Source organism: Pan paniscus, chromosome 15, assembly GCF_029289425.2.
Source record: "Pan paniscus chromosome 15, NHGRI_mPanPan1-v2.0_pri, whole genome shotgun sequence".
In the NCBI taxonomy this organism is placed as follows: Eukaryota; Metazoa; Chordata; class Mammalia; order Primates; family Hominidae; genus Pan; species Pan paniscus.
In genome coordinates, this window is record NC_073264.2 from 91,250,706 (window position 1) to 91,278,370 (window position 27,665).

The 27,665-nt window shown below is 43.9% G+C and overlaps 1 protein-coding gene and 1 pseudogene across 1 annotated transcript in view; both read left to right on the top strand.

The window, feature by feature from the left end:
- KCNK13 (potassium two pore domain channel subfamily K member 13) overlaps positions 1 to 27,665 on the top strand; it is a 128,519-nt gene that overhangs the window by 45,732 nt on the left and 55,122 nt on the right. The gene's annotated exons all lie outside the window — the stretch shown is intronic.
- LOC106635498 (glutaredoxin-1-like) lies at positions 622 to 1,881 on the top strand (annotated as a pseudogene).

Here is a 27,665-nt window from a genome sequence, read left to right on the forward strand (position 1 = left end):
CTCAACTCCTATAATACCTGCCAACTCCCTTTTTATGTCAAAAATAATTTAGGAGCTGGGTGCCATAAGGCCCCACAGTAAACACAGAACTTCTAAAGAGATCTCATTTTGACATACTCTACCATCTGAAATGTTTTCCACATCACATACTAATATGCAAAATAAGAAAGGTGCTGGGCGCAGTGGCTCACACGTGTAATACCAGCACTTTGGGGGGCTGAGGCAGGTGGATCACCTGAGGTCAGGAGTTCGAGACCAGCCTGGCCAACATGGTGAAACCCTGTCTCTACTAAAAATACAAAAATTAGCCAGGCATGGTGGCTCATGCCTGTAATTCCAGCTACTTGGGAGGCTGAGGCATGAGAATCATTTGAACTCAGGAAGCAGAGCTTGCAGTGAGCCGAGATCTCGCCACTGCATTCCACCCTGGGTGACAGAGTGAGACTATGTCTTCAAAAAAAAAAAATTTATGATACTATCATGAAATTTTATAAATATTTATTATCCTGAAATGAAATTTTATAGATAAACTATACATATATTTTAGAAAGACATTATACTGCCCTAATTATAAAAGAATAAACAACAGAAAACATTTATAGTAAAATAATATAGGCTGGGTGTAGTGGCTCATACCTGTAATCCAAGCAATTTGGGAGGCCAAGGCACATGGATTGTTTGAGGCCAGGAGTTCCAGATCAGCCTGGCCAACATGGCGAAACCCCGTCTCTACTAAAAATACAAAAATTAGCTGGGAGTAGTGGTGCACACCTGTAGTCCAAGCTACTCCGGGAGGCTGAGGCAGGAGAATCGCTTGAATCCAGGAGGCAGAGGTTGCAGTGAGCTGAGATCGCACCACTGCACTGCAGCCTGGGAGACAGACTGAGACTCCATCTCAAAAAAAAAAAAAATATATATATATATATAAATATATAAATGCTAGGGTCTGGCTATAATGAAGCGCTCAGGTGTTTGTACCTATAAGTAGGCTGACACAGGTGCTCTGTACTGCACACCACCGCTTTACTGTCCATGATGAGATTGCCTGAGATGGTGCACGTTTGGTTACTCTTAAAGTACATGTTGGCCGGGCATGGTGGCTCATGCCTGTAATCCCAGCACTTCAGGAGGCCAAGGTGGGCAGATCACGAGGTCAGGAGATTGAGACCATCCTGGCTAACATGGTGAAACCCCGTCTCTACTAAAATAGAAAAAATTAGCCGGGCATGGTGGCGGGCGCCTGTAGTCCCAGCTACTTGGGAGGCTGAGGCAGGAGAATGGCGTGAACCTGGGAGGCAGAACTTACGGTGAGCCGAGATGGCACCACTGCCCTCCAGCCTGGGTGACAGTGTGAGACTCCGTCTCAAAAATATATATATATACATGTTGAGCCTTCCCTCAACTTATAGGGCAGTTGCCTGCCTGGAAATTTCAGTAAACATTACAATTGTGCAAAAACAAAGAGTGTGTTTATTTGTAAAACAAGAATTAGGTTCGGCTCAATACCCATGCAATACCTACAACTGAGGATTCTTCCCAGGGAGACCGCAGCCTGTCGGCATGGCTCAAGAGTGTGTGAACTACAAAATCCAGCCTGGGAAGGTGGTTGTGTTCATCAAGCCCACCTTCCCATTCTGCAGGAGGACCCAAGAGATCCTCAGTCAACTGCCCATCAAACAAGGGCTTCTGGAATTTGTCGAGATCACAGCCACCAACCACACTAACAAGATTCAAGATTATTTGGAACAGCTCACGGGAGCAAGAATGGGGCCTTGAGTCTTTATCGGTAAAGATTGTATAGGCAGATGCAGTGATCTAGTCACTATGCAATAGAGTGGGGAACTGCTGACGCGGCTAAAGCAGATTAGAGTTTTGCAGTAACCACAGAGCAGGCCACACGCTGACTTTCCTCCTCAAGAGCTGGATGGCATTGCACGTGATGACAGCACTTCCTGGTGGATGAATTTGGGGGACACAAACAGCTTTTGTCTTCTTTTGCCTCAGTATTTAAAAGTGGATCAACTTGCTCTTGACCACAGGGCCAAGAAGGTTGATGGGCCATCTTGGTTTTCTTCTTGATGTGCTCTTTGGTTTTCAGAAGACTGTGACAAGTTCTGGCCTAGGATTCGCTCACTCACCCTCAATTGTTCTTTCTCTTTGGCACGCATTTCTTACTGTTCTCCACGTGTCAGCATGCCTCTGCCTCTAAGCCAGTGTTTTTCAACTATGTTTCTACAGACTCCTTCTCCACAATGATGAATCCTTGGTTGGTTTTCTGCTACTGCCCATTAGCTGAAATCATTTTTCCGCTTGACTTTATGGAGTTGGTGTTATGAAATCAGTGGGTATTTTGAATGTGTTCTTTCAAAGTACTGCATCTCTCCGGAGACTCAATCCCACCCCATCCCATCCCACCTTGAGAATCACTGCTCTGAACCAGTGTTGTCCACCTTGTCCTCTCACAGATCTCATAGGAAATGTTCAACAGTTCTGTGTAAGGTCTCAGGACTCAACTGGAGAAATCATATGAAAAGTTAAGCATAGTTGGTCTTGCTGTCATATGGATCAGAGGCACAAGTGCAGAGGCTGTGGTCGTGTAGAACACTCTGTTATTTAAGATGGCCATCCAGATAATCCTGAACACTGTGTATTTATTTGATTTAGAGTACCAGCAAAAATTAAAGCACAAAATGTAAAACATCTGAGAAAACTTACAGCCCCCTACCCTAAGAGTGTATCTGTGAAAGAGCCCCCAATGCTTTGAAAACTTAAGAATCCCTTGGGCCAGGCGCTGTGGCTGACGCCTGTAATCCCAGCACTTTGGGAGGCCCAGGCAGGCAGATCACGAGGTCAGGAGATCGAGACCATCCTGGCTAACACGGTGAAACCCTGTCTCTACTAAAAATACAAAAATATTAGCCGGGCATGGTGGCAGGTGCCTGTAGTCCCAGCTACTCGGGAGGCTGAGGCAGGAGCATGGCGTGAACCCGGAGGCGGAGCTTGCAGTGAGCCGAGATTGCGCCACTGCTCTCCACCCTGGGCGACAGAGCAAGACTCCGTCTCAAAAAAAAAAAAAAAAAAAAAAAAGAATCCCTTATGAAGTTTGCCTCCTTCTAGACTTGTAAGATTATTAATTTCGTTCTTCAGTCTCTAGTGAGAATGTTTAATTTCTTTTCTAATAAAAAAATACCTATAGATGAAAAAAAAGAATTAGGTTCTAGGCTCAGATAAATGCAGACATGTATACATAAATATCCAGTGAGACATTTGGAAGTTGTACACGATGCAGGACTTCCTTTTCTTAACTTTTTTTTTTTTTTTTTTTGAGGCGGAGTCTTGCTCTGACGCCCAGGCTGGAGTGCAGTGGTGTGATCTCGGCTCACTGCAAGCTCCACCTCCCAGGTTCATGCCATTCTCCTGCCTCAGCCTCCCGAGTAGCTGGGACTACAGGCGCCCGCCACCACGCCCGGCTAATTTTTTTGTATTTTTTAGTAGAGACGGGGTTTCACCGTGTTAGCCAGGATGGTCTCGATCTCCTGACCTCGTGATCCGCCTGCTTCAGCCTCCCAAAGTGCTGGGATTACAGGCATGAGCCACAGTGCCTGGCCCTTTATTTTTTTTTTTGAGAAAGGACTTGCTCTGTCACCCAGGCTGGAGTGCAGTGGTGCAATCACGGCTCACTGTAGCCTCAACCTCCCGGGCTCAGGTGATCCTCCCATTCAACCTCCCGAGCAGCTGAGACCACAGGCATGCACTACCACAACAAGCTAATTTTTGTATTTTTTGTAGAGACAGGATTTCGCCACTTTCCCAGGCTGGTCTCAAAATCCAAGACTCAAGTGATCCATCTGCCTCAGCCTCCCAAAGTGCTGGGATTATAGGCATGAACCACCTCACCTGGCCAGGATATTTATTTAATGTGCTGGACATGTAACAGCCCTACCCCCTCCACACTAAATGCCAATCATTGTGACAGCCAAACTACCTGCCCAACTCAAATTTACTGAATGCCCTGTAGGGGCAGCGTTGCCCCTGTTGAGAACTGTCTTTAAGGAACCCAGAGGTGTGCTACTACAGCTTTAATGTGCGTGCAGATTACCAGCAAGACCGTATAAAAATGCACCTGAGCCGGTGCGGTGGCTCATGCCTGTAATCCCAGCACTTTGGGAGGCCAAGACGGGTGGATGACTTGAGGTCAGAAGTTCGAGACCAGCCTTGCCAACATGGTAAAACCCCGTCTCTACTAAAAATACAAAAATTAGCAAGACGTGGTGGCAGGCACCTGTAATCCCAGCTACTCGGGAGGCAGAAGTTGCAGTGAGTCGACATCATGCCACAGCACTCCAGCCTGGGCGACGGAGTGAGTCTTCGTCTCAAAAAAAAAAAAAAAAAAAAAGCATCTGATTCAGGAGCTCTGGAATGGGACCCAGGATTTTGCATTCCAGGTGATGCCACTACTGCTAGTCTGGAGCCACACTTTGAGTAGCAAGGACATAAGGAGTCTCATAGTGCCTCCTGAGCTAAGTGTCTGTGGATTCAGGGCATGTCTTTCTAAAGTGGCATGTCTTTGAGAACCACATACTATTGAATCTTCTGGGGTACTTACCAGATATGCATATCCCTGGCCAAGTGCGGTGGCTCACACCTGTAATCCCAGCACTTTGGGAGGCCGAGGCGGGCAGATCACCTGAGGTCAGGAGTTTGAGACCAGCCTGGCCAACATGGTGAAACCCCGTCTCTACTAAAAATACAAAAATTAGCTGGACGTGGTGGCAGGTGCCTGTAATCCCAGCTACTCAGGAGGCTGAGGCAGGAGAATTGCTTGAACTCGGGAGGCAGAGTTTGCAGTGAGCTGAGATGGCGCCATTGCACTCCAGCCTGGACGACAAGAGCAGGACTTTTGTCTCAAAAAAAAAAAAAAAAAAATCCCTGAGTCTCTGAGTCTCACTCTGAACCCCCTGATCAGGAACTCCCTGCGTTAGCCTATTAATACATAATTCCCTGAATGTTGCCTTAAAGCCACTAAGTTGAGAACCCCAACTTCATTTCTAGACATCTCCAGATCTTGCGGATCTTCGCAAAACAAAGCTCTAGTTCTCCGTCCAAATCTCAGATTCTGTGCAAGTCAAGAAACTGCCCTGGGGTGTCAGATAGAGGATGGAGAGTTGGCCACCCACTGAGGTTCTGGAAATTTTCTATTTCTTGACTGGGTATTAGTTACAAAGATGCTCAAGCCACTTATACATTCATTCACTTTTTTCCCCGAATGTGTTACATTTCACATATACACAGAGAAGAGGACCTCTCCTTATTGGCTCTAGGAGATGTGGTTGATTAGCTCAGGGAAAGAATGAGGGGAATTGTTAGTTGTTACTCAAGCCCAATTATTGCCCAGCTGTGCCCTTTTGCTGTGAATTTCATTGATTCTAGTCTGGCAGTGGGAGAGGACAGTATGGAAGACAGTGAAATGTTCGCATTTGTTGTCCTGAGACCAAGCAGAAAGATGTTGACCTGCACTTCTTTGGAGAAGGTTATCTGGGGCATCTGGAGAAGGGGCTGAGCCCTTTCGTCTCTAGATGCAGAATGTCCCTCTCTGTGACAACACTGCCCCAGATGGCTTGGCCACAACAATAAGGCCACTTTCCCTCTGTGCAGGCAGTTGCTTACCATAGAGTATTACAGCTAAACCTTCTCTTGTGACTATTTTTTACCTAAATAAATAAGGTGACTGATTTCTTCAGGTGAATCGACTTCTCTAGTAATATTCTGGCCCCACCCCTTCCACGCATCCCTCACAGGTGGGTCACTGGGCCACACTCCAGGCTCTTAAGAGAGAATCCACTCCTCCCAGGGAGTCTAAGGATCCTAGGCTAGTTGTTCAGCAGAAAATCAACCTTGGGGCTGGCCCCACCCTGAACTTATATCCCAATTCTGGGAGCTGGGACGTCTTCTCTTAGATCAAGGCTCTGCCTCAACACCATGTCTGGTCCCTGTGTCTTTGCCTGGAATTCAGCGAAACATCCTGCTCTGCTCGTTCTCCTTGGCCCTTCTTACCTTTTTCTCACATTCCTGCACCGTCCTGCGTATCTCTAGCGATGCCATTTACGTTGTGTTCCGTGGGTAAGGCGGTGCTGCTGATATGCAGGGACTCCCACCCACCAAGGGAAGCTTTTAAAAAGTTTTTTTAAATGAAGCAGATCATTTCACTCACTTGACTCATCATCTATTCTTGCTCTGCTGGTTCATGTGTGAACACAAACATCCAGAAGAACTGGATGAGCAATACAGTTGATTCATGCCGGCCAGTAGAGCATCTCTAGAGTGTCTGAGAAGAGCCATTCAGTTCTTCCATGGCTCAACTAAAAACAATGCAAATCATCAATCTTGTAGTCGTCGCTGCAAATATCATTGGTAGAAAAAACACAAAAGGAAATATAATAGTTAAAATTGCAAGTCATAAAAAAAATTGTTGCAAATGAGAAACTACAGAAAGTAAACATGGTAAAGTTGAAAAGTACAACAACTGAACTGCAAAAAATTAAATGTGATAGAAAACTCAAATGAAGTAAAAGCAACAGAAGGAAAAATGCACATGGTAAAATTGTTTTTTTTAATCAATAGAAGGATCACATCTTGGCAAATCTGGATATGCAGAATTTGACTCAGGAAAATTGATCTTGGTGGAAATGTGATCATCCAAGGAAACTCAGATTGTCAAAAACCATGAGGGACAGCATTCATAGACAAAAAGTAATTGATGAACCAAATATTTTTGGTAAAATTTATTGTAAAAAAAAATCTGTTGAAAAGATTTTTTTTTTTTTTTTTTTTGAGACAGGGTCTTGCTCTGTCGCCCAGGGTGGAGGGCAGTGGTGTCATCACAGCTCATTGCAGCTTCATCGTTTTGGGCTCAAGCAATCCTTTCACCCCAACCTCCTGAGTAGTTGGGACCACAGATGTGTGCCACCATGCCCTGCTAATTTTTTATATTTTTTGTAGAGACAGGGTTTTGCCATATTGCCCAGGCGAGGCTTGTCTTTAACTCCTGAGCTCAAGCAATCTTCTCTCCCCAGCCTCCTAAAGTGCTAGGATTACAGGCATGAGCCATTGCACCTGGTTGAAAAGTTTTTTTTTTTAAATGGAAAAACATGGTACTGGTTTACCTGCATGGAAAAATTGTTGAAAGAATTAAAGTAGCTTGTAATGGAATTCACTGAGGAAAAGACTGTCTCAATAAAATTTCTTCAGTGGTAAAATTTGGACGAAAATATATATTCATAAAGACAAAACAAAAATGTTTTTAAGTTTAAAGCACCAATTGAATCAAATAGAGTGTCTGAAAATGGTGGGGTACAAATGAAACCTGATGACTGAATCAATGCACCATCTTCAATTGGATCCTGGAGCAGAAAAAGGACGTTGATGAAAAATAGGTGAAATCCAAATGAACTCTGGAGTTTAGTGGGTAGTAACGTACTAATGGTGGTGTTTTGAGTTTTGACCCATGTGCCATGGTAAGGTAAGATCTTAATATTAGAAGAAACTGAGAGGGGCCAGGCACGGTGGCTCATGCCTGTAATCCCAGCACTTTGGGAGGCCAAGCTGGGAGGATCATCTGAGGTCAGGCATTCCAGACCAGCCTGACCAACATGGTGAAACCCCGTCTCTACTAAAAATACAAAAATTAGCCAAGCATGGTGGCATGTGCCTGTAGTCCCAGCTACTTGGGAGGCTGAGGCAGGAGAATCTCTTGAACCCAGGAGGCGGAGTTTGCAGTGAGCCAAGATTGCGCCACTGAACTCCAGCCTGGAGGACAGAGTGAGACTCTGTCTCAAAAGAAGACGAAGAAAAAAAAAAAGAATGAAAGAAAAAGAAACCTAGAGGGATGTACAAGAACTTTCTGTACTAGCTTTGCAACTTTTCTGTAAGTCTAAAATTATTTCCTAAAGTATGATGGGGTCAAAATGCCCTAGACCAAAGAAAAAGCAAACTCAAATTTTCATTGCAGCTCTTCCTTGAGTACCTTGGCTCACTTCCCAGTGGATCCCCTTAGCTGTGCCAATTTATTTCCAATTTCTATCTAGAGCATCATAGTTGTTGCCGCCCTTCATGGACTTGTGTGTACTTCAAGCCATCTGCCCCTCCCCACGTATCTATACTCAGGCTCCAGACAGCTTCCTGTTGCTTCTCTCTGCACCCAGACCCCCTTGGACTTCTCTGGGTGTAGACCAGGGTGCTCAAACTTGGCTGCACATTGGAATCACCTGAGGAGCTTTAACAACTACTGACGTCTCTTTGACCCTCGCAGAGATTCTGATTTAAGTGGTCTGGGGCATGACCTCAGCTTCGAGATTTTAAAACCTCTGCAGGTGATTCTAAGGGGCAGCCAAGTTTGAGAAAATGGTGTCAACCTAACTAGAAATTCCTTCGTTCCTGGGAAAGCCCGGTTAAGCCTGGCCTTAATTACAGCAGACCTTCCCCATTCTCAGGACCACGGACGGAGGTCACCTGCGTTCTAAGGTAGATGCTTGCACATGTATATTGCTCCCAATCTTTTTTCATGTATGTTAATTACAGCCTCTGGGCAGGGATTTTGTTCCATGCATCTTTGTGTCTCCACCACCAGGAGGTGTACGCTCCTGATTCTCTGGGTGTTCCTGTGCATCATCCTTGAGAGTGAGACCTAGGTTGTTGGTTTCTCTCCTGGAAAGAGATGGCAGTGGCTGTCCTGAGGGATTTCATTGCTAGTTGAGCATCGCCGGTGCTCACCAGGTAGCAGCCTCGCAGTGTGGGTTTCCCCTTCTGCTAGGTGGCCCCTCTTTCTGCATGCAGGTGCAGGTTCACCTCTCTTTCTTTGCAGAGCAGAGACTTTGGAGTGCCCTCCAACTGTGGCCTGGGCAAAACTAGCTCTCTTGTTGCATTTAAATCCAAAGTCCGATCCAAATCACTTCTACCAACCCAGTGCAGATTCTGGCAACCAGGAGGAATTGCACCTTCAAAATTTTGGGACTGGGACCTGGTCTCGTTTCAGCTCCTGATTGTAAGTGGTCCCAAACACAGAGAGGAGTTTTGGGGTTTCGTTGTTTTGGGGTTTTGTTGGTTGGTTTGTTTATAACAGCAGTAGATGGACCCTTCCCCAGAGCGACTGAGTGTGAACCTCTGAAGGGTAATTACTGGGGATCTGAGTGGTAAACGTTCCTCACATGATTCTGGAAGAGCCAGTCCGCTCCTGCTGGTCACTGGGCTCCACTGGGAACTGCATCACCACAAAGCACCAAGGGCCCTAATTCAGAACCGGGGGATCCCCAAGAAAAATCTCCTGTGAAACTTACAAAGAAGTCCTGCCCAAGCCTCATCCTGGAGAGTTGGAGTCAGAAGGTTCCAGGTGGTGCTGAACATCTTGTGTTTTATAAACTCCACATTCAATTCAGATGTCTGACCCAGGGGCCCTTTCTGTAAAGGGCCAGCCAGCAAATATTTCAGGCTTGCCGACTATATGGTCTCTGTTGCAACTGCTCAACTTTGCGACTGTAGCCTGAAAGCAGCCATGAGTTTACATAAATGAACATGCATGGGTGGGTTCCAGTAACGTGTTATTAAAAAAAAGAAAACAAAAAACAGGCAACAGGCCGATCTAGGTTGTGGGCCATGGTTTGTCCACCCTGATAAAACCACCTGGGGAGCTATAATGTGTTCTTTTATGCCCAGGCAATTAAATCAGAATCTCTGTGGGTGGTGCCCAGGCATTGGTATTTATTAAAAGCTCTTCAGGTGATTTTCAATCAGCCAGGATTAAGAACCACTGCTGTAATGCATGGTCATTGCACTACTCATTCTAAGGAGCAGCTCTTGCTCTGATACAGTGTTTAAACTGCTCCAGAAGGTTCTGTGTTTCTTTGTGTGTTTGTTTGCTTGCTTTGTTTTCATTAAATGGAATGATTCCAAGCATATTTTTCTATGCCTGCCTGCCAAAAAAAATTTTATTGAGATATGACCCATATACAGTCAAGGATATAAATCTTAAGTATACAACTTGATGAATTTTTACATTTATTGTTTGCACTCTTCTTCACATATATCGTAGCCACATAACCACACAGGTAGAAACATAAGAACACTCAAAGGAGTCCTTTTTTCCCTTCCCAGGCAATAGTCTCCTGAAGATGTTTGAAGCCTGCCTTTAAATCTGTCTTCTGTCTGAATGGCTGTCACTAAGTCACCAAGTATTTGGCAATTTGCTCATAAATATTCTCGGCATTATGGGGGCAAAAACAAGCATGGCTGTGGTTGAGATTTTCTATTGCACAGTTTAGTTATAAACTATTGCACAGTTACAGCAATTTTCAGTTGCTATGGCAGACCGCATCCCTGAAAAGGAAGTTCCGTGTGCCCTGTTGGCTCATGTATATCAGGGGACAATGAGGGCTGTCAAGCAGCAAGCAGCCTGTAAGCAGCAGGCCCCGGCTAGGTCAGCTCATCAAACCTCCATGGATGCTTTGGGAAAGGAGACAAGCCCAAGTGGATTTAGACCGCTCATTACAACATAGCAGGCAGCGTGAGCTTCGGGTTTGCAAAGGTTCCCCTTGCCCCACAATTCCCAGGAGGCCATGCACAGCAGGCAAGGTGAATGCAGCATACCCCACGGGTCTGTGTCACAACTGCTCAGGAAATCCCCAGTCTTACAAGGGGTTGCAAGCAAATGCACTCATCTTTTCTCCTACTGGGAGATATTACCCTTATTTTTTTAATTGAGGGGAAATGTGCATACATAAATTAACCACGTCAAAATACAGTAATTCCTCCCTTATCTTTAGAGAATCTATTTCAAGACCCCAGGCGGATGGTTCAAGCCTCAGATACTACTGAACCCTATATGATACTGTGTTTCCTGTACATACGTATCTATAATAACGTTTAATTTATAAGGCACAGTAAGAGATTAACAACAATAACTAAGAATAAAATATAACAATTATAACAATAGCCAGCATCACTACTGTCATGCTTCTGAGCCATTGTTAAGAAAAAGAAGGGTGACTTGATACAAGCACTGCAGCAGTGGATCTGATAGCCTAGATGGTTACTCATTGACTCAGGGGCAGCAGTGTATACAGCTGGACAAAGGGATGAACATGTCTGAAGTGAGACAGAGTGGGACAGTGAGAGGTCTCATCATGCTCCTTAGAACGGCACTCAATTTAAAACTTAGGAATTGGGCTGGGTGCAGTGGCTCACACCTGTAATCCCAGCACTTTGGGAGGCTGAGGAAGGGGGATCACCTGAGGTCAGGAGTTTGAGACCAGCCTGGCCAACATGATGAAACCCCATCTCTACTCAAAATACAAAAATTAGCCAGGCGTGGTGGCGTGCGCCTGTATTCCCAGCTACTCGGGAGGCCGAGGCAAGAGAATCGCTTGAACCCAGGAGGTGGAGGCTGCAGTGAACCGAGATTGCACCATTGCACTCCAGCCTGGGCAAGACAGAGCGAGACTCTGTCTCAAAAAAAAAAAATTAGGAATTGTTTATTTCTGGAATTTTTCATTTAATATTTTGGACCATAGTTGACCACAGGTAACTGAAACCTCAGAAAGCAAAACCTTACGTAAGGGGGGACCACTTGTATACAATGAAGTGGTACTTAGTACATTCACAGTGTTGTGCACCCATTACCTCTATCTAGTTCCAAAGCATTTTTATTGCCCCCAGTGAAAACCTCATACCACTTGAATGGTTGCTCCTCATTTACTCTTCCCTTCAGCCCCTGGCAACTACCAACTTGTTTTCTGTCTGTATAGATTTATCTATCCTAGACAGTTCTCATTAAATGGAATCCTTCAATATGTGACCTTTGTGTCTGGCTCCGTTTCTTACCCACACAACAGGTGGGTTCGATTGCTTGGCCAGTGACAGCTCAATGACTACAACCAAGGAGGACTTAACAAAGAGATTTTATTACTTGCAGCAAGTAAGAAGAACATTGGGATAGTTCCCAAAGCAGTGCCTCCCCAAATAATGGTGAAAACAGGGCTTTTATTGGGCTGGTAGCTGAGTCATTGTACGTAAAGGTAGAGTAAATGCAATGAAGGCACCGTCACCGATCATGCTTCTACATATGTGTATAGGAAATGGTGAATAAACAAGCTCTTCCCTGGGAGGAGAGTTTAGTATGGTAATGAGGGGAGTTGGGCAAAGTTCATCTCCAACCCAGGCATCTCTGGATCCAATCCATGTTTGTTTTCTAGGGCTGAGTTTCTTCCTGGAACTTTTTTGAAACATCAAGAACTTAAGATGCAACAGTTACAAGTATGTTCTTTTTCACAGTGCATACCCAAAATTCCAGGATTCTGGGTTACACTTTCACTTAGCTTAATGTTTTCAAGGTTTATCCACATTGTAGCATGATTCAGTGCTTTATAGTTTATGGACATGTGAGTTTCCACCTTTTGGCTTTTATGAATAGTGCTGCTATGGACATTCGTGTACATGTATTTGTTTGAGTACTTGTTTTCAATATTTATGGATATTTAAGAGTAGAATTGCTGGGTTATATGATAATCCTGTTTAACTTTTTGAGGAACTGCCATACCGTTTTCCACAACAACTGCAACATCTTACATCCCCACAGGAATGCACGAGAGTTCCAGTTTCCCTGCATCCTGGCCAACACTTGTTATTTTCATTTTTAAAAATAACCAAAATCAGACCTGAACTGAAGGAAAGTAGAGGCATGAAAAACCATTCAAAAGATCAACAAATCCAGGAGTTGGTTTTTTGAAAAAATTACCAAGATAGATAGTCCACTAGCTAGACTAATAAAGAAGAAAAGAGAGAAGATCCAAATAAACACAACTAGAAATGGCAAAGAGGATGTTACCACTGACCCCACAGAAATAAAAATAACAATCAGAAACTGCTTTGAACACCTGTATGCACACAAACTAGGAAACCTAAAGAAGATGGATACTTTCCTGGACACATACATCCTCCTAAGACTGAACCAGGAAGAAACTGATTCCCTGTACAGACCAATAACAAGCTCCAAAATTGAATCAGTAATAAATAGCCTACCAACCAAAAAAAAGCACAGGACCAGATGGATTCACAGCTGAATTCTACCAGATGTACAAAGAAGAGCTGGTAACATTCCTACTGAAACTATTCCAAAATATTGAGGAGGAAGGACTCCTCCCCAATTCATTCTATGAGGCCAGGGTCATTCTGATACCAAAACCTGGCAGAAATGCAACAAAAAAAGAAAACTTCAGGTTAATATCCTTGATTAACATTGATGCAAAAATCCTCAATAAAATACCTGTAAACTGAATCCAGCAGCACATCAAAAACTAATCCACCACGATCAAGTAGGCTTCATTTCCAGGATGCAAGGTTGGTTCAACATATGCAAATCAATAAATAATCATCACATAAACAGAACTAGTTACCAGAAAAATGCAAATTAAAACCACGGAGATATACCAGTTCATACCCACTAGGATGGCTGTCATTTTCTGTTTATTTATTTATTTAGAGACCAAGTCTCACTCTGTTGCCCAGGCTGGAGTGCAGTGGCATGATCTTGGCTCACTGCAAGCTCCGCCTCCCAGGTTCAAGCAATTATCCTGCCTCAGCCTCCCAGGTAGCTAGGATTACAGGCACCCAACACCATGCCTGGCTAATATTTGTATTTTTAGTAGAGAGAAGGTTTCACCATGTTGGCCAGGCTGGTCTTGAACTCCTGACCTCAAGTGATCTGTCCACCTTGGCATGGCAAAGTGCTGGAATTATAGGTGTGGAGCACTGCACCTGGCCTTCTGTTTATTTTTTAACTTAAAAAAAAATTTAGGTTCAGGGGTACATGTGCAGGTTTATTATATAAGTAAATTTGTGTCACAGGAGTTTTTTGTACAAATTATTTCATCACCCAGGTACTAAGACTGGTACTCAATAGTTATTTTTTTCTGCTCCTCTCCCTCCTCCCACTCTCCACCCTCAAGTAGGCCCCAGTGTCTGTTGTTCCCCTGTCTGTGTCCCTGTGTTCTCATCATTTAGCTCCCACTTATAAGTGACAACATGTAGCATTTGGTTTTCTGTTGCTGTGTTAATTTGCTAAGGATAATGGCCTCCAGCTCCATCTATGTTCCCACAAAAGATGTGATCTTATTCTTTTTATGACTGCATAGTATTCCATATGTGATGTGTGTGTGTCTGTGCACTATTCCAGTGAGGATGACCAAGTCTCCCCACAAGAGTTTACTTTGAGTTTTATCTACTGTGTTAGTCCGTTCTTATGCTGCTATAAAGAACTGCCCGAGATTGGGTAACTTATAAAGAAAGGAGGTTTAATTGGCTCACAGTTCTAAGTGGCTGGGGAGGCCTCAGGAAACTTACAATCATGGTGGAAGGGGAAGCAAACACGTCCTTCTTCACATGGTGGCAGGACAGAGAAGTGAGTGCCAGCAGGGAAAATGTCAGACGCTTATAAAACCATCAGATCTTGTGAGAACTCACTCACTATCATGAGAACGGCATGGGGGCAACTGCCCCGCATGATTCATTTACCTCCCACTGGGTGCCTCCCACGATCTATGGGATTATGGGATTAAAATTTACGATGAGATTTGGGTGGGGACACAAAGCCAAATCACATCATTCTGCCCCTGGCCCCTCCCAAATCTCATGTCCTCACATTTCAAAACACAATCATGCCCTTTCAACAGGCCCTCAAAGTCTTAACTCATTCCAGCATTAGCCCAAAAGTCCAAGTCCAAAGTTTCATCTGAGACAAGGCAAGTCTCTTCTGCCTATGAGCCCATAAAATCAAAAGCAAGTTAGTTACTTCCTAGATACAAGGGGGGTACAGAATTGGATAAATACACCCATTGCAGTCTGTAGCTTGGGAGGTTATTGCAGTTGTTGAGGGAGAGATGGTGGTGGCATTGGCTATAGGAGAAATGGACTGACTGGAGGATGATTTGGAGTCCATTGTCACTAGGACTTGAAGGACTGAACATGACAATGAGGGTGAGGGAGGCAACCAGCCGACGTCTAGGTTTCTGGCTCACTACCGAGGTAGGAACTGCTATGGAGAGCATGCTGCAAAGAATAAGAATAATATTTGTGCCTTATCAGAATTGCCCGTTTATGTAAATATTGACTTTCATCGACAGGTTTCTGTTAAATTAATTAAGAAGAATGTTTTGTAACAGGGATAGAAGAGAAGTTGCTGAAGCAGCACTTGGCAGCCTCTGTCCTTTGCCTCCCTGTAAGCACCGTGGCTTCCTTAGGATGTGTTTTACACCCACATCAGGAAAACCTTCTGGGGAGGGATGTTGTTACGCCACGGCAATGTCATTAGCTAAATGGTGTTTGATCATTCCCAAGCATTGTAATGGGATAGCTGAATCCTTAAGCAAAATAGGTCTCCTGGGTCCTGTTTCTGTTCTTTATTGTTGGCTGTTTTATATTAACTCTATTTTCTCCCATGATAAATGTAGTATATGCTCATTATAGAAAAAAGTCAGGAGCCCAGAGCGGCAAAGGTCAGGAGGGAAATCACTCTTCGCCCACTGTTAAGGCACCCACTTTATTAGTACCTTGTTGGATTGCCTCTCAGCCTTACCTTTGTGCTTTTTATTTTATTTTATTTTATTTGAGACAGTCTCGCTCTGTCGCCAAGGCTGGAGTACAGTGGCACAATCTCAGCTCACTGCAACCTCTGCCTCCCAGGTTCAAGTGATTCTCCTGCCTCAGCCTCCTGAGTAGCTGGAATTACAGGCGTGCAACACCACACCCGGCTAATATTTGTATTTTTAGTAGAGATGGAGTTTCACCATGTTGGCTAGGCTGATCTCGAACCGCTGACCTCAAGTGATCTGCCCGCCTCTGCCTCCCAAAGTGCTGAGATTACAGGTGTGAGCCACCATGCCCAGCAGATGCATTTTTAACCTGTATATTTTATCTTTTTCTTAAGAAACTGCCATCATGTAAACGTTTTCCACAATTTTAATAGCTCCATCATAGTCTATGATGGGCATGTACTATATTTTATTTGTCCCCCCTTACTGGACATTTAGATTTTCACTGTTTTTTTCAGTTATATATAATGCTATAAGTAATCTACTTATGGATAAAACTATTTCTGTATTTAGCAGCTTTTCCTCAGAAGTGAGTAACAGAAGTGAATTTTCTGGATAATAGGGCATGAATATTTTAAAGACTTTTCACCCATAATTTTTTTTTTTTTTTTTTTTTTTTTTTAGACAGAGTCTTACTCTGTCACCCAGGCTGGAGTGTAGTGGCAAAATCTCAGCTCACTGCCACCTCCACCTCCTGGGTTCAAGCAATTCTCCTGCCTCTGCCTCAGCCTCAGGCTGAGAATTCCCAGCCTGTAGCTGGGAATACAGGTGCCTGCCACCACACCCGGCTAAATTTTTTTTTTGTATTTTTAGTAGACAGGGTTTCACCATGTTGGCCAGGGTAGCCTCAAACTCCTGACCTCAGTTCACTCATAATTTGACATTGCTTTGCAAAAGGGTTGTACTCACTTACGGTTTAAGGATGGAGTGTGAAATTGTTGAGTTTTGTTTGCGACATGATATTCACAAACTGGCCCGAGGCACTCAATGAACATGAAAAAAAAAGGGAGAAACTAACTTGGAGGAGACCAAAGGTATTATAAAACTAATTTTTAAAATATAGCTGAGCTGATAGAAGAAAAGGTTTGCATGGTTTGCTCTGTGACATTGTTCATTCATTCAATACGTACCTAATAAGCCTTCATATCCAAATCGAAATCAGGCAGGCTGTGGAAAGATCTGGGTAGATTTCCCAGCACGGTTCCGTCACACACTATCTCAGCACTCTCATGGAGTGGCATTTTTCAGATGAAGACTCCGAAGCTTGTTAACTTAGCCGAGATCACATGGCCAGTTAGTGGCAGAGCTGGGACATAAGCCCAGGGTCACAGCTGCTTTAATTGTATTTATTGAACTATAGCTATATTCAAACAGCCTGATAAGCATCAGGGAAATGAAGGTGAGAAAGCAAGTCCCACCCCTAGGAACTTGCACTCACTGAGGAAGCTCAAAGGCACCTGGTACTTCAAATCTGTATCAGTCGGCTAGGGCAGCCATAACCAAGCCACTGGGTGGCTTAAACAGCAGAAGTTTATTTTCCTACAGTTCTGAAGTCTGGAAGTTTGAGATCAAGGTATCAACAGGATTGGTGTCATCTGAGACCTCTCTCCTTGGCTTGCAGGTGACTGCCTTCTGCCTGTGTCTCCATGTGGTCTTCCCTCCGTGTGTGTCTGGGTCCTGATCTCCTTTTCTTATAAGGACACCAGCCAGATTGGATTAGGGCCCACACTAAGGATCTTGTTTTCATTTAAGTACCTCCTTAAAGACCCTGTCTCCAAATACAGTCACATTCTGAGGTACTGTCAGGTTAGGACTTTGACACAGAAATTTGGGGTGGACACAATTTAGTCCATAACAAAAGGCAATAGAATGAGAAAAGTTGCCAGTCCTCGTTTGTGACATATGGCTATTAGTAGTAGTAGTAGTATTTTTGAGACAGAGTCTCATTCTGTTGCTCAGGCTGGAGTGCAGTGGCATGATCATGGCTCACTGCAGCCTCAAACTCCTGAGCTCAAATGTTCCTCCTGACTCAGCCTCCCATGTAGCTGGGACGATAGCCATGCACCACCACACCTGGCTAATTAAAAGAAAAATTTCTGTAGAGATGGGGTCTCACTGTGTTGCCCAGGCTGAGACAGGGCTAATTCTAAGCCAGTGACTCAACCCCAGCTGCCCTTTCAAATCACCTGGGTGGTTTTTAACAGATAGCAATGCCTCCAGAGATTCTGACTTAATTGGTCTCTGAGGGGCCTTGGCATAGATATTTTGTAAAAGCTCCTTGCTGATTCTAATGTGTACCCAGGACCAAGAACCTTGTTTCACTGAAATGCCAAAGAGAAATCTGAGCTGCTTTCATTATCCTACACTGTCATGCTTTCTGCCCAGCAAACAATTAGTTTTTCATGGATAGGATACTTTCTAATCAGCAAAATATCAGCACAGCAGCAGAACTGTGCATCTCCGGTTAATGTGCACTCAGCTTGCAGTGTTCTTTAGCTCTTTCATTCATTAAAGTCATTAGTCTTTTGTTGAATGCCTGTGATATGTAGACACTGTGCTGATGGAATAGGCCAAATAATGGCCCCTGCCCCAAGACAGGTTCCATTCCCTGGAACCTGTGAATAGGGAGATTATCCTGCATTCTCCAGGAACACTCAACTTAATCACATGAGGTCTTAAAAGCAGAGAATCTTTCCTAGCAGAGGTCAGAGAAATATAAGAAAGGCAGAAGAGATTCAAAGCATGAAATGGATCACACCCACCATTGCTGCCTTTTAGATAGAGAAAGAGGATCCCCAGCCAGGGAATGTGGGCAGCCTCAATAATAAGCCAGGAACTGGAGCTGGCTAACAGCCTTCAGCTGATAGCCCACAAGGAAACGGGGACCTCGGTCCTGCAACCACAAGGAATTGAGTTCTGTGGGCAACCTGAATGAGCAAGGAAGTTATTCTCGCCTAAGATCTCTGGGAAGAAGGCAGCCCTGCGGACAGCTTGGTTTTAGCTTGCTGAGACCCAGGTCAGACTTCTGACCTACAGGAGTGTAAGATTATAAGTGTATGTTGTTTTAAGCCACTAAAGTTGTGGTCATTTGTTGCAGCAGCAATAGAAAATGAATACAGCTAAACTCTGAAAAATACAATAAGAAGACAATCTCTCTGTTGTCATGGAGCTTAGCAACTCAAATTTGCAAAATTTGTAAAAGTAGAAACAAGTGACGTTTGTAGTAACTTAAGTGTTAGGCTGAAGAAGTTATTGAATGGAGGGTCCCTGGGTGTTAGGTGCTATGTGAGACCCAAGCTCCACGCTTTTTGATGGAAGTTCCAGCTAAAAGGAGAATGAAGAATTTTTTACTGTAGATGGAAGGAAAAGGGACGTTTTTGTAATAAAAATATAGAAAGAAATGATCATTTAGGAAGGATAGGCTTTTGTCAAAATAATAGTAATGATAGCTCCTCAGACTTCAAAGGAGTTCTTATCCTTCCCCATCCCCAACCCCTAGATCTACTTAATTTTTTTTTTTTCTTTTTGAGATGGAGTCTCACTCTGTCGCCGAGGCTGGAGTGCAGTGGCGTGATCTCGGCTCACTGCAAGCTCTGCCTCCTGGGTTCACACCATTCTCCTGCCTCAGCCTCCCAAGTAGCTGGGACTACAGGCGCCCGCCATCACACCCCGCTAATTTTTTGTATTTTTAGTAGAGACGGGGTTTCACCATGTTAGCCAGGATGGTCTCAATCTTCTGACCTTGTGAATTGCCTGCCTCAGCCTCCCAAAGTTCTGGGATTACAGGCATGAGCCACCTTGCCCAGCCGATCTACTTAATTTTAATATGAAAGCTCATGGTAAAATCATATGTACCAAATAAGGAAGTGCGTAAACACACACACGCACGCACACACACACGCACACACACACAATGATGGAGTATGTCAAAGAGACACAGGACTCAATTGAAAGCACTCTCTGGCCAAAGCTGGAATGATTTGAACAACAAAATAAGTAAATTAAAGTTGGGTCAGGCACAGGAGTTCACACCTGTAATCCCAGCATTTTGGGAGGCCGAGGCAAGTGGATGGCTTGAGCCCAGGAGTTCAAAACCATCCTAGGCAACATGGTGAAACCTCATCTCTACAGAAAAATACAAAAATTAGCTGGGGGTGGTGGAATGCACCTATAGTCCCAGCTACTCAGGATGCGGAGATGGGCGGATCACCTGATCCTGGGGAGGTTGAGGTTGCAGTGAGCCATGATCATGCCACTGCACTCCAGCCTGGGCAACATAGTGAGACGCTATTTTAAAAAAAAAAGTGGAATTGGAGTTGGAAAATAACTCCAATTATTGGAAAATACTTAATTGGAAAGTTGGAAAATACTTAAATATAAAGTAAATATCCCTAAGTCCACACTGATTTAAGTAAATGATTCAATAAATAAATGGAATAGAAACAAATCTCCTCTGAAGAAGAATTTAGTATAATTTTTATAAATTATTTCACCCTCAAGGAAGTGGGCCATGAACTCCCCACTCCTAAGTGTGGGCTGTGCATAGTGACTTCCTTCCAAAAAGCACAATATGGAAACAGCACGGGCCAAGGAATGTCTAACTTTGCAGTGGAAAAACCTGCCAAACGCCGCCTCACCTAGGAGCTCAAGGTTTTAGCCTCATTGGTGATAACTTATGTTGATAGTGTATCCCCTTGACGTGACGTGATGTGATGTCACGTGACGTGACATCACGTGATGTGATGTGAGGTCCCCTCTCTGGCCTTCTTTCCCAAAACCCATAACTCTGTTCTTGTTGTTGTTGTTGTTGTTATTTTCTGAGATGGAGTCTCGCTCTGTCACCCAGGCTAGAGTGCAGTGGTGCAATCTCGGTTCACTGCAACCTCCGCCTCCTGGGTTCAAGCGATTCTTCTGCCTCAGCCTCTGAAGTAGCTAGGACTACAGGCACACGCCACCATCCCTGGCTAATTTTTGTATTTTTAGTAGAGACTGGGTTTTACCATTTTACCAGGCTGGTCTCGAACTCCTGACCTCAAGTGATCTGCCCACCTTAGCCTCCCAAAGTGCTAGGATTACAGGTGTAAGCCACGGTGCCCCGCCTCCAGTCTAATCATGAGAAAATATCAGGCAAATTCCAATTGAGGGACATTCTACAAAATACCTAACCAGTACGTCAAGATTGTCAAGGTTATCAAAACCAAGGAAAGTCTAAGAAAGTGTCAGACCAGAAGAGTCTAAGGAGACATGACTAGTAAATGTAATGCGGTATCCCGGATCCTAGAAGAGAGAAAAGACATTAGGGAAAAATAAAGGAAGTCTGAATAAAGTATGGAATTTAATTAATAATATATCAATGTTAATTAGTTGCAACGAATGTACCATATTCATGGAAGATGTTAATAACAGGGCAAACTGAGTGCAGGGTATGATATGGGAACTCTGTATTATCGTCACAACTTTTCTATGAATCTGAAACTATTCTAAAAATAGAAGTTTATTTTTAAAAAATGAAAAAAAGTGTATGCACCTTAAAATGTTTTCTCCATGCCTGGCACCCTATATGTTTTGTAGTGTGAAAACAGCCTTTCTGTATTTTCTGCAGGGAATGAAACCTATGTGCATGGATCTGAGCCAGCCCCCAGAGCAGTCCTGTTTTGGGGACAGGACATTTGTTCTTTGGGTAATTTAAAGGTAAAAGTGCTCACCATACTTTATTTTTTTTTGTACACTGGTTTCTCTGCCTCACATACAACTCACTCATCATAGTATATTAAAGCTATTTATGGCCAGACGTGATGGCTCATGCCTGTAATCCCCACACTTTGGGAGGCTGACGCAGGAGGATTGCTTGAATCCAGGAGTTTGAGACCAGCCTGGGCAACATCTCAAGACCCCCAACTCTAAAAAAAAAAAGAAAAAATGAGTGAGGGGCAGTAATGTGCTCCTGTAGTCCCAACTACTCATAAGGCTGAGGCGGGAGGATCCCTTGAGTCCAGGAGTTCGAGGCTGCAGTGAGCCATGATGGCACCACTGCAGTCCAGCCTGGTAGACAAAGCAAGATGCTATCTAAAAAAAAAAAAAAAAAAGGCTATTTAATGTTTCAAGAGTATGTTTCATCTAACAGAGTACATTCTGTGACCATTCTGAGTGTACTTTCGGTAAATAAGGAAGAATATATATTGTAGAAAACAGATGGAGCTTTGGTAGTTGCCCAGGTTGAAGGCAAACCTGGCTTGACCCCAGACCTATAGGAATCCAATTCTTGTCCCCCGTGTTAAATAAGACCATTTAGAATAGCTTTCCACAATAGGATTGGAGGCAATTTTAAATCAGTCTGCCCATGGAAATAAAAAATATGGACCCTCTGGCCTATGGAGGAAGAACAGGAATTGTGTATCTCGTCTTTAACACTGGATCGATGGTGCAAACATTTAAGTACTTTGTGTAGCAGTTATGTACTCCGTCTTCAGTTGAAATGTATTCTTTCATTCCGGGAAAGATTTACAATTTTCTAAGCGGCAATTTACTTCCAGTCCCAGGGAGGATTCACTTGGTGTTTAAAACAAACAAACAAAACAAAATTTTTAAGTAGTAAAAACACCTGTATGTATTTAGGCATTTTTCAGGGGCCTCTTTATCCTTTTACCCCTTGGCCAGCTGCTCCCTTTCATTCCTGTCCTCACTTCCCTTCAGCTCATTCACTGCACTGACTTCTCACTGTGCGGCACGTGTGGGCTCTCAAGTGATGGGTGAATGCATATCCCAAACAAGCATAGCGGCAGAAATAAAGGGCCAGCCCTCAGCACATTACCATCCTGGAGACGGAGGTACACACGGAGGTAAGATAAGGAATCCTCTGTGCGTTTCAGCTTCCTTCATGGCTCGCCTGTTCCTCTGAGGCCACAAACCCTTCCAAGCTGGCTCCACTCGAGAATTTTCTCGAACATTCTATCTCTCACCGAATACTTTTCCTGAGCATCATTCTCCAAATTGAGCAAGAGATAGTGTGATACTTGGCAGAATTCATCCCTATTCCCCTTTTTTAAAAATCTGATATTTGATACATACAGAAGAATACGTGTAACATAAATGTAAGGCATGCATCCTGCTAATAAAATGGACACCTTGAGCCCCCCCCCCCCACCGCCAACCTGAGGACGGAGGCATTATCAGTACTCTCCTGTTCTGCGTCTTCCTCCCCGCCCCCGCAAGAGGGACCACTATCCTGAACTGTGTAATTATCATTCTTTTGTTTTTTCAAAATTTGTACTTTTATCACATAAGTAGGTAACTCTAAGCAATATATTGCTTCACTTTTGACTTTGAGATTACAAAAGAAGCAGCGTGCCACATGTGGTCAACTGCAACCTTCTTTTTAGTCTCAATCTTAGGTTTCCAAGATTCATCTACATTGTGTCTAAACTAGAACCTATTTATTTTTGCTTCTATATAATATGCTATCATATGAATATTCCACAGTTTACTTATTCCTTCTCCTGGTTTGGGGGCACTGGGGCTTTTTTCCAGGTTTTTGCCATTGTGATGAATGGCATAGTGAACACTCTTGGCAGATGTCTCCTAGAGGCACATGTGTGAGCGTTCCCTAGTGCAATTGTTCACAAGTGTGAGGTGGCATCAGAATTGCTCGGGAAGAACACATATTGCTGCGCCCCATCCCCAGAACTTCTGATTCAGTGGGTCTAGGGTGGAGCCAGAGATGTTGCATTTTTCATAAGCTTCCAAGTGAGGCTGAAGCTGCTGCTCCAGACTCCACTTTGGGAACCACAGTCTAAGGTCTAGGAGTGGGATGGCTGGGCTGTAGGGTGTGTGTGCCTGCTTCACATTATAAAATAATGCCCAATCGTTTTACTGTGTTGCTGTGACACTTTATTTTCCTATGACAGTATGAAAAGTTCCACTGAACCACATTTTCACCAGCTCTTAGTATTATTCATCCCCCTTCTCTGCATTCAATGTGACTGAAACTTAGACACTGAGACTAGTATGTTTGGCAGTTTATTTAAAGAAGATAGGGGACTTTATGTCATTTGGGTGTGTTTTTCCTTGGGCTTAACAAGCAGAAGAATGGGCTCTAACAGGTTTTCCAAGGAAAGTAAACAGTGAACAATTCAAATAACTTTAACAGGTTGTCTTTAGCAGAGTCAGGGAGAGCCCGATGGTGTAGTCATTTAGGTCCATTTTAAGTAGCCATTACAAAAGCGGAGATGGTTCCTAACATGTTAGCCGAGACCATCCACGGACATGTTTTGTCTGTTCTTTCATTGGAATATAATGTTGTTTAATCAAAAGGCACTTCATTTTGAAAAGACTCAGAGGAGATGTGACTGAAATTGCTTGTGACAGATAAGATGATCATGGATTAATTTATCACATGCTAGAACTGGAAGAAGATGGAGAAGGACATTTAGTTATTTATTTATTTATTTATTTATTTATTTTTCAGACAGGGTTTCACTCTCTCGCCCAGACTGGAGTGCAATGGTGCAATCTCAGCTCACTGCAGCCTCCGCCTCCCAGGCTCAAGCGATTCTCCTGCCTCAGCCTCCTGAGTAGCTGGGATTACAGGCACGCACCACCACGCCCGGCTAATTTTTGTATTTTTAGTAGAGATGGGGTTTCGCCATGTTGGCCAGCCTGGTCTCGAACTCCTATCTCAAATAATCTGCCCGCCTCGGCCTCCCAAAGTGTTGGGATTACAGGCATGAACCACCACACCCAGCTAGAGAAGGACATTTAAATAAATAGGAGTGTTGGCCGGGCACAGTCACCCATGCCTGTAATCTCAGCACTTTGGGAGGCCGAGGTGGGCAGATCACCTGAGGTCAGGAGTTTCAGACGAGCCTGGCCAAAGTGGCAAAACCCCATCTCTACTAACAATACAAAAAATTAGCCAGGTGTGGTGGCGGGCATCTGTAAGCCCAGCTACTTGGGAGGCTGAGGCAGGAGAATCACTTGAACCCGGGAAACAGAGGTTGTGGTGAGCCGAGATCGCACCACTGCACTCCAGCCTGGGCAACAAGAGCGAAACTCCATCTCAAAAATTAAATAAATATATAGGAATGCAGATTTCTTTGTGCAGTAAATGGTACAATTACTTGGCTCATGAGGTAGCAAAGTCGAGTATGGTGGGAACCGTATCAGCTTTCGTCAGTGAGACCCAAGTTTGATTCCAGCTCCTCTAGAGAAGCCCGAGTGTGAGAGCGGGCACAAGGTGCTTGGTCTCTCCTTAGCTTCAGCTTCCTCATCTATGAATTTGGATCACTCCTGTGTGCCTCGCAGGGCTGCTGAGTTTCCATGAGAACTTATGGAAAGCACCTGGCACATAGTAGGGCACTCAGTAAGTGTCATGTCTCCTCTTTTTCCATTCAAACACATTTTATAAGAACAGTAACTATTCTTCTTCACACCCATTAGGATGGCTGTTATTGTTATTATGTATTTATTTATTTATTTATTCATTATTATTATGTTTTTTGAGACAGAGTCTCACTCTGTCACCCAGGCTGGAGTGTAGTGGCGTGATCTCGGCTCACTGCAACCTCTGCCTCCTGGGTTCAAGTGATTCTCCTGCCTCAGCCTCCCGAGTAGCTGGGACTACAGGCACGTGCCACCACACCCAGCTAATTTTTGTATTTTTATTAGAGACGGGGTTTCACCATGTTGGCCAAGATGGTCTCAGTCTCTTGACCTCGTGATCTGCCTGCCTCAGCCTCCCAAAGTGCTGGGATTACAGGTGTGAGCCACCATGCCCGGCCATATTATTTATTTTTTCAGAAAGAGTGTCACTCTGTCATCCAGGCAGGAATACAGTGGCATGATCGTAGTTCACTGCAGCCTTGACCTCCTAGGCTCAGATGATTCTCCCACCTCAGCCTCCCAAGCAGCTAGGACTATAGGCGTAAGCCATCACACCCAGCAAATGTTTTGTAGATTTTGTAGAGGCAGGGTATTGCCCAGGCTGAGGATAGCTATTATTGAAAACAACAGCAACCACAAAAAGGAAAATAGCAAATGTCAGTGAGGAGATAGAGAAACTGGAACCCTTGTGCATTGCTTGTGGGAATGTAAAATGGTGCAACGGCTACGGAAAACAGTATGGTGGGTGCCCTCAAAATGAAACAAGAGTTACCGTAGGATCCAGCAATCCCACTTCTGGGTATACCCCAAAGAATCGAAAGTAGGACCTTGAAGAGATATTTATACATTCATGTTCACAGCAGCATTGTTCAGAATAGCCAAGACGTGGAAGCAACCCAACTGTCCGTTGATAGGCAATTGGAAAAACAAAATGTGGTCTATACATACGATGGAATATCATTTAGCCTTAAAAAGAAGGGAAACTCAGGCACATGCTATCAACATTGAATGAACTTTGAGGACATTATGCTAAGTGAAATAAGCCAGTCACGAAAGGACAAAGAGTGTGTAATTCCATTAATATGATGTAACAAGAGGAGTCAAATCCATAGAGACAGAAAGTAGAATGGAGGCTGGGTGCAGTGGCTCAAGCCTGTAATCCCAGCACTTTGGGAGGCCAAGGCGGGAGGATCACCTGATGTCAGGAGTTTGAGACCAGCCTGGCCAACATGGCGAAACCCCGTCTCTACTAAAAATACAAAAAATTAGCCGGTGTGGTGACATATGCCTGTAATCCCAGCTACTCAGGAGGCTGAGGCAGAATAATCACTTGAACCTAGGAGGCAGAGGTTGCAGTGAGCCAAGATCTTGTCACTGCACTCCAGCCTGGGCAACAAAGTGAGACTCTGTCTCAAAAAAAAAAAAAAAAAAAAGAAAGTAGAATGGAGTTTACCTGGGATTGGGAGGAGGAGGGAATAGGGAATTATTTAGTGGGCCTATAGTTTTCATTTTGCAAGATGGATGAAATGAGGTCTGCAGATGGTGGTGGTGGTTGTACAATGTGAATGTACTTAATGCCACTGAACTGTGCACCTAAAAGTAGATAAGATGGTAAGTTTCATGTTATGTATATTTTACCACAATAAAAACAAAAAGAAGAGTAACTATCGCCATTTGTACCTCAGTTCACTGTTTACAAAGCCCTGTCCCACATCTAATTCTCATAACACCCTGAGAGACACTATTTCCATGATCCTCATTTCCTGCCACTTCACCTTTCCTGCCTTGCCTCGCTGGTATTTGTACTGATACTCTGCCTTTCCCACTGTACACCATTTTCACGTTGGAACAGCTGTGTGCATGAGTCACGGCTTCATAGCTTATCTAACGTTTGGACGACAGGATCATTGTAGACAGGAGACATTTGACCTGTCCTCTTCCTTGGCTCCGCAAAGAGATGTCAGCAGGAAGAGATCTCACATTAATGAGAACTTACTATGGGCCAGATGTTTGACAAGCTTGATCTCATTTAAACTTCACCAAACAAATCTACCTCTGAGGTAGATTCAATTACTAGTCTCATTTTATACGTGACAGATCAGACACAGACCTCAAAAACATTATGCTGAGTGAAAGAAACCAGTTGCAAAAGACCATATACTGTGTGATCCCATCTATACGAAATGTCCACAACAGATAAATCTCTAGAGACAGAAGGTAGATTAGTGGTTGCCTATGGGATGGGAGTTTAAGAGGAAACGGGGAGTGACTGCTGGTGAGTATGAGGTTTCTTTTAGGGGTGATGCAAACGTTCACGGTGGAGACTGTAGAGATGGTTGCACAACTCTGAATATCTGAGAAGACATTGAATTGTGCACTTTAAATACATAAACTGTACAGTGTGTGAATTATATCTCAATAAAGCTGGGTTTTCAAATCTTATTTAGAACAAAAACAAAACAGGCAAAAAAAAAAAAAAAAACAGTTAAGAAATTGCCCAATGTTACAGAGCTAGCAAGTAACAGAGCTGGGATTTGAACCAGGCAAGTTGAGTTCAGAGCCCACACTTCTGGCTTTCACTCTTCCCTTTGTCTCCCTGAGAAACTCTTCCTGCTCCTTTGAGACACAGCTCAACTCTAATCTTCTGTAAGA